The following is a 14,775-nucleotide window of genomic DNA, read 5'->3' as shown; positions in this document are numbered from 1 at the left end:
AGTAATTGAATGTCTGTCTCCTCTGATACTGCCCCTTTTTCTTTCCATTTTCAATTCTCTCCATATTTTTTCTATGTTTCGCTCTATAATCAAGTGCTTTGCCCCCTTTTTGAGATACCTGCACTTGAATTAACAAGTGGTACAGTGCTGCACTCACTGTTCCCTGAAGGATATGTGGAAACTTTCAATATCCCACTGAAGCTTAGCTCCCTTCAACATGCCTTTCCTCCTTTTTGTGCGTTTTTTCCTGAAATCCCTCACTAGACAAATAGTAACAAATACAATGATTTGATACAACATTGTTTATGCTGTAACAGCAGCATTAAAAGATTTCAGTCAATAATTGTTGGATATATCAACCAACAGGTGTGTCCATATTTAACAGTTTCCTCAGTCTTTTTCACATTGCCCTACACTCTATCTAATGTTTCCGGTGTTTTGGTGTACCTGCACTCCCTACGTGCCTCCATCCTAGTTGTTCCCTCTGCTATATCCTCAGTTACATTTAGCAGATATTCATAATGACATCATAACACATTTCCACTTTCTATGACATGAACATGGATGACGTGACATTTTTTAATCACTCTAGCTTGTTCTGGCCAACAACAGTTGCTTCAGTTTCTAATAAGCTATGTCTTTTAAATTGTGTTAAAGGTCTCACACCTCTGTATTAATTGCATGTGTTTTGATTTGTTCAATTTCCTTGTCAAAATCAGAGTAATTATTTGATTACATCTGTCTCCTATCTTGTAATTTAGCATGCATCTATCTATTTATTTAACCTTAGAGAGATTAGACCTTGACTCCTGGTTTTTGCTGGAGGTTTGCTATGGTACTATAGCAGTGGTCTTCAGCCCATGGGGGTCTGCAGACTATGTCTAAGGGGTCCATGAAAGATGACTATGATTAATTAAAAGTATGTGAATACCCACACTTACAATTCAAAGGGGTCCATACCTTCATTCAAAATGTTTTAGGGGTCTGCAAATGCAAAAAGGTTGAAAACCACTGCACTAAAGTATCTGAAACATGAGTAGTTCAGAGGAAAGAGATTCAATTTGTTTTGACAATATCATTTCAATCTTTCAGGCTTTTTTTTAGCTTTTAGATCAAAGTTCTCACAAACATTTGTAGCTTGGCCAGCTCTTGCAATTCTAGTTCAAGGCCTATGATAGTCAGAGTTTTTCTTAAAATCTTGTATCTTGGAGTCATGTGAATACTTGAGAAAATTAATGATATTCTTTTTTTAAGAAGCAACTTTTAAACTTTCTTGCTGAGGAGAAAAGTATGAAAATATTTCCCCCACATATGATAATGTCTCAAACCCAAAATGTAAATTAAAAGGACCCCACACATTTCCCTAAAAGACCCCTCTAATGTTTTTAACCCATCTTGTGACTTCTGTGGGACTGAATTAAAACTTTTGAATGTCTGGAGTTGGCAATACCACAACTGAGAGGAAATCTTCATAAACCCTAGGGATAAAGGGATCATCCGGCAAAACCAGAGAAGTAAGTATTTCATATTCATGAAACGAATCTCTTAAAAACAAACTAAAATATCCCCCTTATTACCAACCTTTCTTTCTATTCTATGAATAGGCAAAAGGATGCAAACACATATTTTTCCCCATTATAGTCACCACTGAATCATATAGTACATGTAATGTGGTATTTTATGTGAATTTAAATATTTTTCAAAAACAATAAATTGCCTGTTCTGATGAGCTACAATCCTGCCCTCCTCATGAGCAAGAAGTGTAGCAATGGGGACAGATAATGACCCCCTTCATTTAATTGAAGTTTTCTATTTTTGATTAATGTGATATTTTGCACTCAGGTCTTTGTATTCTCTTTAGATGGTTGATACCCTCTAGACAATATAATCACACAACAGGCACATGTTTTTATCTTGTAGTTCTTTTACATGCCAGAAAAGGTATGGGGGCTATAACTGCCTGTCAAAGACAGCATTTAGCATCAGATTAGTGATCAGCCAACTGGGTATTTACTAAAACCAACCCTGTTCTTCCATCAGGGTAGAATATGGAGCCTTTATTGCCCCTTCACTTTTATATAAGTAATCCCAATGAAGTCATGGAGACTTCATTGGAATTACTCATGTTAATAACTGCCAAAGGCGCCATTAAGTTGTACCTGCATCAGTGCATCTACAAGTGCAATTACTGTGCCTGAATTTTCTGTGCAGAACATTAAACTGTGCCCCAGCATGCATCTGAATGCGTGCCTGTTGGGAGCAAATGGGTCCCAGTCTCCACATGGCTGGGAGGCAGCTGCCTGGCTGCCAAGATAGCTTTCCCTGCCCTGTGGAGACTGGCACAGATCCCAATCTCCATGTGGCTGGCAGGCAGCATCCTGCTGAACTGGGACAGCTCTTCCTAGCCCCTGTGGCCCCCAGCTGCTTAGACTGACTGGGAGCACATGTGTGCTTTAGTGCATTCATTTAATGTACAGTACTGATTTCTAGGATTTGTATCTACAGGTACTAGAAAATGGCACATTAGATTAGTTTATTGTCCAGTAATTGCTGCTCATGTATAAATGGTGATGCTTTATTGTGCAGTAAATTAGTCTAATGCACAGCAAAGCATCTCATGTAGATGCACCCAATGTGTGTTTGTCACCAAATGGATGCTTGTAGGGGAACTGCAGAGGCCACAATGCTTACTGGACAGTTTATAAGGTATTTGGCAACACAGAAACAGCTTTCCTTGATATATGAGAGCTAGGAGAAGAGAATTTTCATTGCAGAAGAATTTGTAGTGTAGAAGAATGTGCTCTGTGTAGTGTGCTCATGCTTCAAGTTCTATTTTTTCTGATGTATGTGAGAATGTATCTTCATTGCCCTTGCTATTGGTGTTACTGCACATGCTTGGGCATTTTACAAGCAAGCTGGATTTTAATGATAAGATGAGCCACTTCTTTTTCAGTCCCTGAATGCTGGAGCTGCTTCTGGTGTAGAAGGTCACTACAGCTACATCATTCTGCATATAATCTGGTCACTAATTCAGCTGGTTGTTTGAAACTTCAGTATTGCAAATGAAAGACCATTGCGACTTTATTTAGTTTCCAGAAACTTTGATAATTCAGTCATTGAACATTATGCACTCACTGTAATTTTGCACAGGTTTTCTTAAAAAATGCAGTGAATAGAAATAAATGTTAAACATGTGGCACAGTTTACACATTTTTTGGTATTTTGGTTTTTTTGGAGGGTTTTTTTTTTTGGTATCCTTGAGCACATCTACACATTGCCCTAAGGTGATGTTATTACTGTGCCTTTTGGAAATACTAAAGCATGGCACAGTAACTGCCTGTACTGCACCATATGTGCAGTGCACAGTTATTTTTATCAGTTACTTTGCTGTAGTAGTGCACTAGAATGAGGGGGAGCATGCCACTATGGCTAAGAAGCTGCTGGTCACGTGTAGACACCTGTGGATGCTACATCGCTGTAGCATGTCACTATGGTGACAGTGTCATGTGTAGATGCATCCATTAAGGAGAATTTTTCTCCTCTCACCTTAATAACCATGCAAGGGAGAAATCCATTTGGAACTATTTTGCTTTTGACTACATTCACTTAGATGTACATATACTTCCAGATGAATCATGCCTGCAAAATTATGTCACTACACATGCAAACAGGCTGCTAATGCATAAAAAGTTATGATTTGCATAACAAATGAATTATTTTCATATTTGTAATGTTTTTAGATTCATAGATATTAGGGGCAGAAGGGACCTCAGTAGGTCATTGAGTCCAACTCCCTGCCCTGCAGGAAAGAGCACTGGGGTCAGAAAACCCCAGCTAGATCTCCTATTCCCTGCTGCCCTCCTCCCCTGATGAAGTTATAGGCAGCCACAAAATCACATCTCAGCCTTCTCTTGTGAAGGCTGAAGAAATCCAGGTCCTTCAGTCTCTGCTCATAGGGCCTTGCCTGCAGGCCTCTGATCATACAAGTGGTCCTCCTCTGAAGCCTCTCTAGATTCTCTGCATCTCTCTTGAAGTGTGGCTTCCAAAGCTGGATGCAGTACTCCAACTGCAGTCTGACCAATGCTGCATAGAAGGGAAGTACCACCTCCCTGGACCTGTTCATCATGCATCTGCTACTGGATGATAAAGTGTGGTTAGCCTTGTTGATCACTTGTCACACTGTTGACTCACGTTCATCTTGGAGTCAACTATGACTCCAAGATCCCTTTCTGCTGCTGTGCTGCTGAGAAGGGCATCCCGCAGCCTGTAACTGTGTTCGTGGTTCTTTTTGCCCAGGTGCAGCACTTTGCACTTTGTTGAACTGCAGATGAATTGAGTGTTATGTAAGTATTACCAAGGGGCAAGCAAATCAGGTTGCTTCTTGGGGCTCCTTGTTTTTGGGGGTCTGCTCTTAGAACCAGCAACTCATGATTAAGTTTCTATGCTGAAGAAGGATATTTGCCAGAAAACAATGTCCTATGGGGCACAAGTCAGGACACTTGAGAGTGAAGGGTCCTGAAAGGTTTCTTAAAGCAACTAATGGTGTGCGTTTTTCCCACACCTGTTCAAGTAACTTGGTACCTTCTCTTGCTTTTGTGCAGACCTTTGAAAAAAATAGCCCTTAATATTATTATTTCTAATATTTGTACTGCTTTAGTATTTAAAGGTTCCAACTGAGACCATAGCTCCATCATGCTAAACTGTTATAAAACACAGCTTAAGATTCTGTATCCCACAAAGTTTGTGGGGCAGGGTGTGGATCCTCTGTAAAGATTTTTCCACTGAGTTATAGGTGAGAAGGAGTTCTCTAAAATGCAAATCATATCACAGAATGAGATTAAAGGTGAAAGAGATTTGAGGAAGTTCCATGATTATATGTGGTTCCCATAAAGCTATGGGGAGTTGTTTGTTCAGCTGTGACTATGAAAATAAGATGCTGCTTTGTAACATGCAAACTGGAATGATGCACCTACTGGGAGTCACAGAGATGATATGACATGCCTGTTGTTTTGATCACAGTGATGGGATAGCACTGATCCAATAAACAGAAGACACTATTCAATCAGCTGCTTGAAAAAGAATCATGACTACAACAAAAGACACTTGGGCGCTGAACATAATTCTGTTGAGTGACTTCAGTGCCCTCCTACATCCATAGAGAAAGAGATGGGATGTAAGGCACACAGTGTAGGATTTTCCTTCAGCTGTATGCAGTGAATCAGAATTTAAATGAAAAATAATGCATGATGAATGCCAATGTCATGCAAGTTAGACATGATGTTCCTTTCATGATTTTGCCCCTATTAATGAAAATCAGCTTTAAACTGATAAACTATACTATTAGTAAAGGAACTAACTGTAGTCAGTGCAATGAGCATCAAGAACCAGGTAAAATGTTGAAGTTCAACTTACGTTTTAGCTATCATTTATCAGTCTATTTTTATTTGTTTGAGTTCAGCTTTATGCAATGAATTAGAAACTCTAGTTGACGCTGGTGTTTCTTACAGTTAAAATCTCTTGACCTGATTTTCCTCTGAATGAATTTCTACCAAAAATATTTGTATCTATACATATAAACACCATCCATTTTTATCCCTCTCCCAAGCAACGTAGAGTATAGTCTTCAGGCAAGCAAAATGCACAGTGTTTTACCAAAAGTTTTGCCAAACAATGGTTTGGGTTCCTAAACAAGCAAGGTTAGACTCCTGCCAAAGCAAGAGTCATAATAAATAACAGCCATCCTCAAGAGAGTCAGAGTGCAAAAAGAACAGCACCACCTACTCAAAGAGCAGGCCAGTTTCTCCAAGAGTAGAGGGATGGTGCAGTAATCCTGTACCATTGGCTGATCATGGACAATTATGGAGAGGTCAACAGGGGGAGAGGTTAACAATAGTCTTTCAGCTACTCTGTTGACTTCAAAAAGGCCTCTGATTCAGTAGGACACAACGAGCTATGGGCAGTTCTGAATTTGTCCAGTACAAGCAAGAAGCTGCCTCCCATAAAGTGCAAGATTGGAAGACCTGGTTATTGGACTTCAGGTATTGAAGTCATGTATGTTTTTAATCCTGCTCTTTACAACAGAAACACAGACCTCCTAGAAGGTCAAGACAAAGACTCTTGACCTTTGAAATAAAATGTTGCAGATAGCTGGTTGCGTCAGCTGGAAAGACCATGTCAGAAATTAGATTGAAAGGATAATTGGTGTGAAAGAGTCATTGACACAACAGTAGCCATGTCTATATGAGACACTGACTGCACAGTCGTTACTGGGCAGTTATTTAGTACTTGCATAAACAAGCAATAGGCTGCAGAGTGCAGTGGCAGCAGGCTGTGGCTCTGTTGCTAGAGCTTCTGCCCACTGTGCCACGGCTGCTTCACCCTCAGAGCTCAGGAACAACGTCCACTGCCCTGGGCTCCTGTGTACCACCCTGATTACTGTGCTGAGCCACTGCAGCAACTACCACCTGGCCCAGGTCAGTCTCAGTCCTGGCGGTCCCCCATGTGGTGCAGCCACCAAGATCACCACACCATCCCATGCCCCCTGTGACTGTGCTGCTGCCACCCGGACCCTGTGAAGTTGTGCTGACAACATGCACCTAGATGCCACCACTGCTGCCATCCATGCACTCCTGGGCCTCCAGCCCCACTTTCTCTGGGCCCGTCCAGCCAGCCAGGACTAGTGGCTGCACAGAGGCCACTTGGATAGACGACTCCAGGCATCAGCCCCAACATGCACCCCCAGCACTGCGCATTATGGGCAGTTCTCAGGAAAGCACTTTATTTCCCTCCATAAACACAGACCCCACCTCTTCCAGACTCCTTCTCCCACAACAAAGCCCTTTCCCTTTCCCTCCTCCCTGACAGAACTTTCCCCATTCCCATTCTCTCCACAGAGCCCCACCACCACCCACCCCACCCACCATCAATAAAGCACTCTCTTCCCTGTGCAGACTATTTACAGTGCATGCTCTGTGTGCCCTCCTGGAGCGGGGGTCAGTGGGGTAGAGGTTCCTAGGTGGCAGAGCCTGGGGACAGGCACCCAGCACCCCAGCTTCCAGTTGAGCACCCAGCACCCCATGGGTACACACGCTGTGGTGAGGCCAGCAGGTGTCTTGCCCAGGGGCAATGGCATCTGCTGCTCTGTTGGTACATCTATCTTCAACTCCTGCAGCCAGTGGGCTGGGCCAGGAGGGCCCTGCCACAGGCAACTTTTACTCTGGGGCTGCACAGAGCTGGGACAAGCAGCAGGGCTGGGCCCAGGTAGCAGGGTTGAGTGGGGTAGGGCTCCCATCACCCAACCCTGGGCAAGGGGAGCTCCCATGGGGGAGCTGGGCAAGGGTACCTGGCCAGTGGAGACACTGCTGCACATCAGCTGAGGCCAATGTGGGGGGCCTGCTGCTGGATGGTAGACAGCTGCCAGGGGGCAGGCTGGGCTGTGGCCAGGGGCAAAGCGGCAGGTGGCATGAAGGTAACCACTAGGGCCAGGCCTGGATCTCCAGGTGCTTCTCTTCCAGAGTCCCTGAGCTCCTGGTCTGCCTGGTCCCTCCTCCAGTCCCTCTTCTCCACACACTGGTCTCTCACCACCTCACAGGCATCCCTCTCCTACATGCAGGTGATGTCCTCCTCCCACCAGGCCCATGAGTTCACCAGGCACTCCTCAGCCATGGTGACCAACTGGTTCGGCAGCCAGATCTGGTCCTGGGTCTTGTACTGCTGGAGCAAGCATATACAAAGGGCCCTGGGAGAGGCTTGCTGTGACTCTGATGGCACATCCCAGCTGCCAGCTGGTGCCTTTCCCCTGTGTGCAGCTGCAGGTCTTACAGAGCCAGGAGAAAAAGCAATATTTTGTGAGAGTTTGCAACATTTCATAAGATGCTCAATACCAGGGAGCTGTGCGCTGCCTGACCTCAGATTGGGCATTGTGCATGCACGGGTATCCAGGGACCATAGTTAATCAGACAGGCAAGCTGTGGCCCAGGTGGCTGTTAGCCAAGTCCTCCATCCCCACTCGCTCTGCAGGGGCAGGTAGGTCACTGGGCACTGGTTGTAGGCAACCTGCCTCTCGTACCCCATTCCTAGGCTGGGACAAGCCTGGCTGTAGAGGCACTCCCCCCTTCTCCTCTTGCAGGCCACCCTGTCTCCTGTGCTGCTGCCAAGCCCACAGTGCCCAGATTTGGAGAGAAGTGGGGCTCCCAGATGACTGTGGCTCCCTGATGACTGGTGGTGCACCCACTTTCCTCCCAGGGGGCCTTTCTGGAGAGGTGCCCTGGGGCCAGATCCCCCATGCTGGTGCTGCACCCTGAGTGTGTCCCTGCTGAGAGTATTCCAGGTGCTCTGCAAGGAGATGTTTGTGTGGATCAAGAGCTGCCCAACCCACTGTGCCATGCTGCTGCTGATCACCATGGTGCCCCAGGCACACCTGCAAACCTGGTATGGGACCTGAAGCTTCAAAAGTACAGAGGGCAAGCTTGCACTTCCCTGCAATCTCTGTTGCTGCCTGAAGGGCTACCCATGGCTGCACTACACATCCCTACCCCACAGCCAAGGACAATAACTGCTGACATCAGTGCATTCCTTGACATGTGACAGGCCTGTGCCTGCCTAGTTGAGGGGCCACAGGATGCTTAATAAAGTTTTTTGCTGTCTCCTGCCTCCCTGCATAGAGAGGAGGAGTTCAGAGGCCAAGAGGAGCATGAGTAGGCCAGGCAGGGAGGAGCGGGGGCAAGGGCAGGTTTTTGGAGGGTCCTCCCCCAGTGCCGGCCTTACCAGGTGGGCATGGCAGGTGTGCCCAGTGGCCTGAGTTGCTCCCCACTGGCAGCAAGGATGTTCAGTTCCTGGCAGTGTGCTGGGGTGCAAAGGCATGATGTCCAGCTGTCTGGGCAGAGTCCCTCTCTGGGAAGGAGCTGCAGCTGCTGAGGGCCAGTAGTGTATGGCCAGCCTGGCTTCCTGGGCAGGGCTGCACCCCCAGAGCTAGCAGGGCAGGTGCTGGCCTGGGCTCCCAGAGCTGTTAGATGAGGCGAGGAGTGGAGAACATGGTGGGATGTGCTCCTGGTGGCCTGAGGAGCCCTCCTCCAGTATTGTGTTGCTGTATGAGCCAGGCTGCAGTGGAGGCTTGGGCAGGCTGCCTGTGCTTGAGTACACAGCATGGCTGTGGCCAGGATCTTGGGGTACAAGGATCTGGTCCAGGTGCCACATAAAGGGCATAGACTTGTAGGCAGTCCCCAACCAGCGGTTGTGACCCACTGTGCCCGCAAGGCCTTGACCTTTATGTGACACCGGCATGCTGGCAGTCATGCCTACACTCCCACATGTGTGCTGGCAGCCCCTCATAAATGCACGCTCTAGAGCACCTACTCCTCTGGGGTACGGCATGGAACAGGCAGGCATGTGGCGCTGCTGTGCCTGGGACCAGCAGCAGGGTTGGGCAGGTGGCTGTGTCTGGCCAGGGACCAACTGGAGTGGGACCTGGTGGCTGGAGGCTGGGTGCAGCACTCAGTGCAATGCAGCACAGCTCTGGCAGATGTGTGCCAAGGCAATGCCAGGGAGAAGTACAGGGGCCTGGGCAGAATGCTGTGGCTGGCCTCGGGCCTCTGATGTTAAATGCAGTAGCCAGAGGCTGGCTGCAGGTGGGCCGGGGCCCTGGTGTCCCCACAGGCTTTTAAGGGCCAGGGTCTAGGGCAGGCAAAGAGCCACCCCAGCCCTGGGGCAGGGAAAGAGCCACCCCAGCTCTGGGGCTAGAGAAGCTGCCAGCCCTATGGCCCTGGGGCTAGGCTAAGGGCGGCCCCCTGGTGGTGGGGGTGACCAGGAGCTATGTCTATACATGCACTACTGTGCAGTAACTACTCGGGAATTAATTTGCTCTTTGTATTTGCACATAGAAAATTTACTCCCAAGTAGAGTGATTTTCTATGCAGTAAGTGTCTGCACATGTGGATGCTGATACTTACTGTATAGTAATTTGCTCTACTGCACAGTAAAGTGGCATATGTAGACATATCCCTTGTGTAGTGTCATTAATGCAAGTCCAGTCAAGTGCAATATCATCCAACATAACAGCTAGAATGAAAATGTAAGAAAATGTACATTTTCTTTTATTTCAGTTTGCAGTGTACAAATAATGCGTAAGTACTTGTGTTACCTGTAGGGAAACATAAATACACAGTATTTTCCTAGCTCATATTGTACCACGTTATGACAGGCTAATGATTTGCATATTCTTGTATATTATTATCTGGTAATTTACATAAGGCTATACATACTGTAATTGTGTAACCAACAGTACCATGTTGACTAGAGAATGAAATGAACTATTTTCTTGAGAGCTACATGGTGATTTGTATTAGGTGATGAAGTGAACAGCATTTAATATATAAATATGATAAAATACATTCAATCTATAGCTGTTTTTCTGCATGTGCCAAGTCCCACTAAAGACTCTACATAGACCTACCTAACCCTACAGATGGATCACATTGCCAAATTGAGGTCTATAATATAAATTATGATTTCTTATACTAGGTAGTCAGTAAACAATGACCCTTCATGAGCCTGTGCAATATTTAAATGAAATGAAATGCCCTATTTCACCATGCAAATAAATTACTTGCCAACAAACTGCCATCTCATGAGTCGCTTATTTTTCAGGAAATTGGTATAACCAGTTCTAACTGAAAGTCAATAAAATGTTGGCAGATCATTGCAGGGTGGGCGAACACACAATAAATGATGTTTTTGGCAATCAAGAAGGGCTTAGCAATGACATTTCTAAAATTCAGACATTCTTTGTTTTTTGCCATTGAGAGTGCTGGAGAGCAGGAGATTTTTGTAACTAATACAATTTAAAATGAAATAGATAGCATTAAAATGGCTTATTTTTTTAAGTGTTCAGAGTGGATTGAAAGAACATGAAAATACACCAGCAGCTTTGACTATAGGAATACAACACTATCAGATACGAAACATTCCTCACTATCTTGCTAGTTTTTTTCAAGGAGCAAACAGGACAGTGGATATGGGTATAAACAGGTATTGTCCATTGGCACGAGGGCCATGTTTGAAATCTCTGAGACATAATACTCCTGCAAAAGGTTAGTTTCAGAAAGTGAAAATACTACACACGCTTGTGTTATTTAATTCCAGCTTACTTAGACATCAAGAAATTCAAATTACAGAGCCCTATTAAGTCATATGGTTCAAACTCTGTCAGTGCTGGTTGTTTCATGAAGTTTCTTTCTTCCAAGTTATTGTGGGAAACAGGAGATTTAAGTGAGAGCAATTTAAATCACACTACAGTTTTCATTTATAACTAATGTTGGTCTATTACCCCTTTTATCAATATAAAACTTCCCTGTTCGGGTTTTCTCCTTTCAGTCGGGAAAAGTGTGAAGTTAGTGTTGCTTAAAGAACTAACTCTGGATGCCTTGTTTCTACCCTTTTTCAGGATGCTGTAAACTCCACTAAGGGCCCAAACATGTGATTTAGATATAGTACATAAGGATAAGCCATGCTTCCTAACAGTGTAGATGCTGTGCACCTGCTACTACCATTTTGTGGAGTACAATGTACTTCATGCTATGCAGCTGGACAGCTCATCTGAAGGTGCAGGGAGCTGACTGGAATTATAGTCCTGCCTCTCATGTGTCTCCTTTTGTGTCTTGCGAGGGAGAAGGGATAAAGCAACTCCTGCAGTCACAAAGTCTATAATCCTGCCTGTAACGTGGACACAGAAGATTGCTTATACCCTTCCCCCCATCTCTTCTAGTGCATAAAAAAGCTAGGTACCACTGAGTCCCAAAGTTATTACTTCAAGTTTACCTCTGTTTTTAAATTTCAGGTTGGAAATAGAAAGCGCTAAACAGAGCTAGATTTGTTTTAAGTAGGAAAAGAATGAATTAGTAATTAACTCCAATGACTTTATGGCTCTTTTTGGGTGAATCCCTCCATCCATAGTACCTGCTTGGTGGCTGTTTTGAAAGATAGTTGACTCTGTGTTTTTACTGACTAATGGTGAGTTAAAAGCCTCTTTAAACTGTTGCAGATTTTTATCTGGACTTTGGCAGGGAGTCAGACTATACTTTTGGAGTTTTTCTTTCCCCTCATAAGCCCATTAATTAGTATCAAATAAACTAAATATATAGCTATTTTATACTTTTTTTAGGGGAAAAAAAAGTTCAAGCAGCAAATAACCATATGAAGAATGTTGTCTGAAAGGCCCTGTCAGACAGTACTTCATGTAACTTTCATGACTGCATTTACTTTTAATTGATCCTGTAGTACTGTGCCCCTTATGGAGTGTTTTAAATCAATGTCAGCCATAAAGTGGTACTAAACTGTACAAGATCCTTTTTTGGTTGCAGTTAAAGATAACTTATTTATGAGGACATAAGTAAAACTCATAGTGTATGAATGTAAATGTGGCCAAAATTCTTTCAGGTCTCTCTTTTCCCCGTGTTTTATACATTGGGGAATGTCAGGCATCAAACTGTGGATTCCTCCTGTCTCACTTCATGAATGATTCAACAGGGAGTGGTGAATGTTTTCTGTTCACCTTGCCCTTTTGGGCTGTATCCCATTTTCCTCCTCCCTTTATTTAACTGGATATGCATACTAAATTCACAAATAAATAGGAAAAACTGGATTGGTATTATGTCTTACATTGGGCAGAAAGCCTAGTTTGCAATAGCATTGTCAGGATAGGAAAAGAAAAGTGTAACAGGAAATTATTTTTTCCCACGACAATCAAAGTGTTCTTCCTTTTCATCAATTTTTCTTTTTCTTTTTGTAAAAAAATCACTTCAAATCAACAAAATTTTGAAAGCATTTTTGACCAGCTCTAGGCAGCAGCCATTTCAAATCCATATGCATAAGCTTTCAAAATTTACAAGAAACTAAAAAAAAAGGGTTTATTGCAGCTTTCATTCAATATTGTAGTATCCTGTGGGAGTGCTACCATAGAACAGGACCTTGGTTCAGGTGCTTATGTGGGGAAAGATCTGGGTTTTCCATCTCTGGACTATTCCAGATTTTCATCCAATGACTATTTAATATAAATGGGCTTTTGGTTGTAGCCATGTTGGTCTAAGGACATGGGCGGGCAAGGTTTTTGGAGTAGATGTTATATCTTCTATTAGACCAACTGAGTAGTTGGAAAAAAGTTCTTGGCAAGCTTTTAGGTGCAGTCACCCTTCTTCAGGCATAGGGAGTCTCTCTCATTTCTTGAAGTTTCAGAACAGCAGAGATAGCTAGCTTTGGAGACAGGGAGGGTGTAAGACAGACTTAACTTCTATATCTCCTATGCCTACCCTGGGTGGCTTGTTACTCAGTGTGGAACCCATCCTGAGGCACCTCCCTTTCCCATGTCTAGTAGAGAGGTCAGGACCTAGCTGGGATGGTTTAGTCAGGGATGACACTGTCTTTAGCAGGGGGCTGGACTAGATGACCTTGTGAGGTTCCTTCCAGGCCTACTTTCCTATGATCCTATGAACTCAACACCATTGATACTATAGGGGCCAGGCACATAAAAGTCAGACAAAACAATAATGAATCCTGAGACACTTAAGTTCTTTGGAGGACCTGGGCTTGACCTCTTATCTGTCACTGGAGACTGGACTATGGAAACCAACTACTTCAGAAAAATCCAGCAAACTGTGACTATGCTGCACAACACTTCAACTTTTTAGGACTATATAAACCTGGGCTTCATTTGTTCTTTGACAGCTTGGTGGCAGACTAATTTATTATAATGCATGTGTGTCAACAAGCCTTTTCTAAGGGATAGTATTTCATTTATCTATAACATCTAAACTATCATTATATGCTCCTCTGTGAATCATCTGAGTGCCATTAAGGAAACCCCTAGCATTGCTTAAAGCTTTGCTATATTCTAAAACTCAAAATTCAGATGAAAACAGTGGCCAGGTCCTTCAGTGTTGAATGCTGGCATACCTCACGGGTTATACAGTGATTAATACCACCTGAGTACCTGGCCCAGTTGTAATCTTAATCATGTCTGTATGAACCTGGTGACTGACAGCTTTTCTATAAAGTTGAAGAGTCCTATTCATCTTGTAATAAAATACTAACAACTCAATTAATTTAGGAAAACATTTTTTGCTGAATTCTGTGTTTAAGTGTCTCTGGAACCTACTTGGACCCAGAGGCAATGGAAAAAATGTGGAAGAAAACCTATGCAGACACTGGCTAGTTTTGCCAAAGGGCCTCACACCCAAACTAGGGAAACTTTGGATTTTCTTATGACAGTTACTTATGGTACTTATAAAAAGTTATTTAGGGCTTGCCTCCATGGGCAGTTATTCAGAATACCTCTGCAGGACTAGTTGTTCCAGAACAATTATTTCTATGTAAAACCAGGTGTGGAGAGTCTTAAAAAATTAAACTAAACTATCCCACTAAATGGCCAACAGGAGCATGCTTGGCACCAAGTCAAAAATAGCTATTCCATTTTAAATTTCCCCTCTACCTGAGTCTGGAACAGATTTCATAAACTGACAAGAGCTATTGACCATACAATACCCACCCCCCCAATACCATGTTCAGTATCTTAATATAGTTTCAGAATCTAAAGCATCCTAAATTAATCAGGATGTTGAAGGTCAAATGAGGTTCTCAACATACAATTGAGGGCAGGCCAGAAGCAATACTAACCTTTCAGGAAGCAGTTTGGTGGGGAATAGTCCAAAGTCTTATTAATCTTACCTTGGTTACTAACCTCAGGTTAGCTAGATCAGGTACACTTGTCATATACCTTTTTAGGAA

The sequence above is a fragment of the Crocodylus porosus genome, unplaced genomic scaffold (assembly GCF_001723895.1).
Source record: "Crocodylus porosus isolate Cpor-Errol unplaced genomic scaffold, CroPor_comp1, whole genome shotgun sequence".
Classification (NCBI taxonomy): Eukaryota; Metazoa; Chordata; order Crocodylia; family Crocodylidae; genus Crocodylus; species Crocodylus porosus.
Note: the sequence above shows the minus strand (reverse complement) of the source record.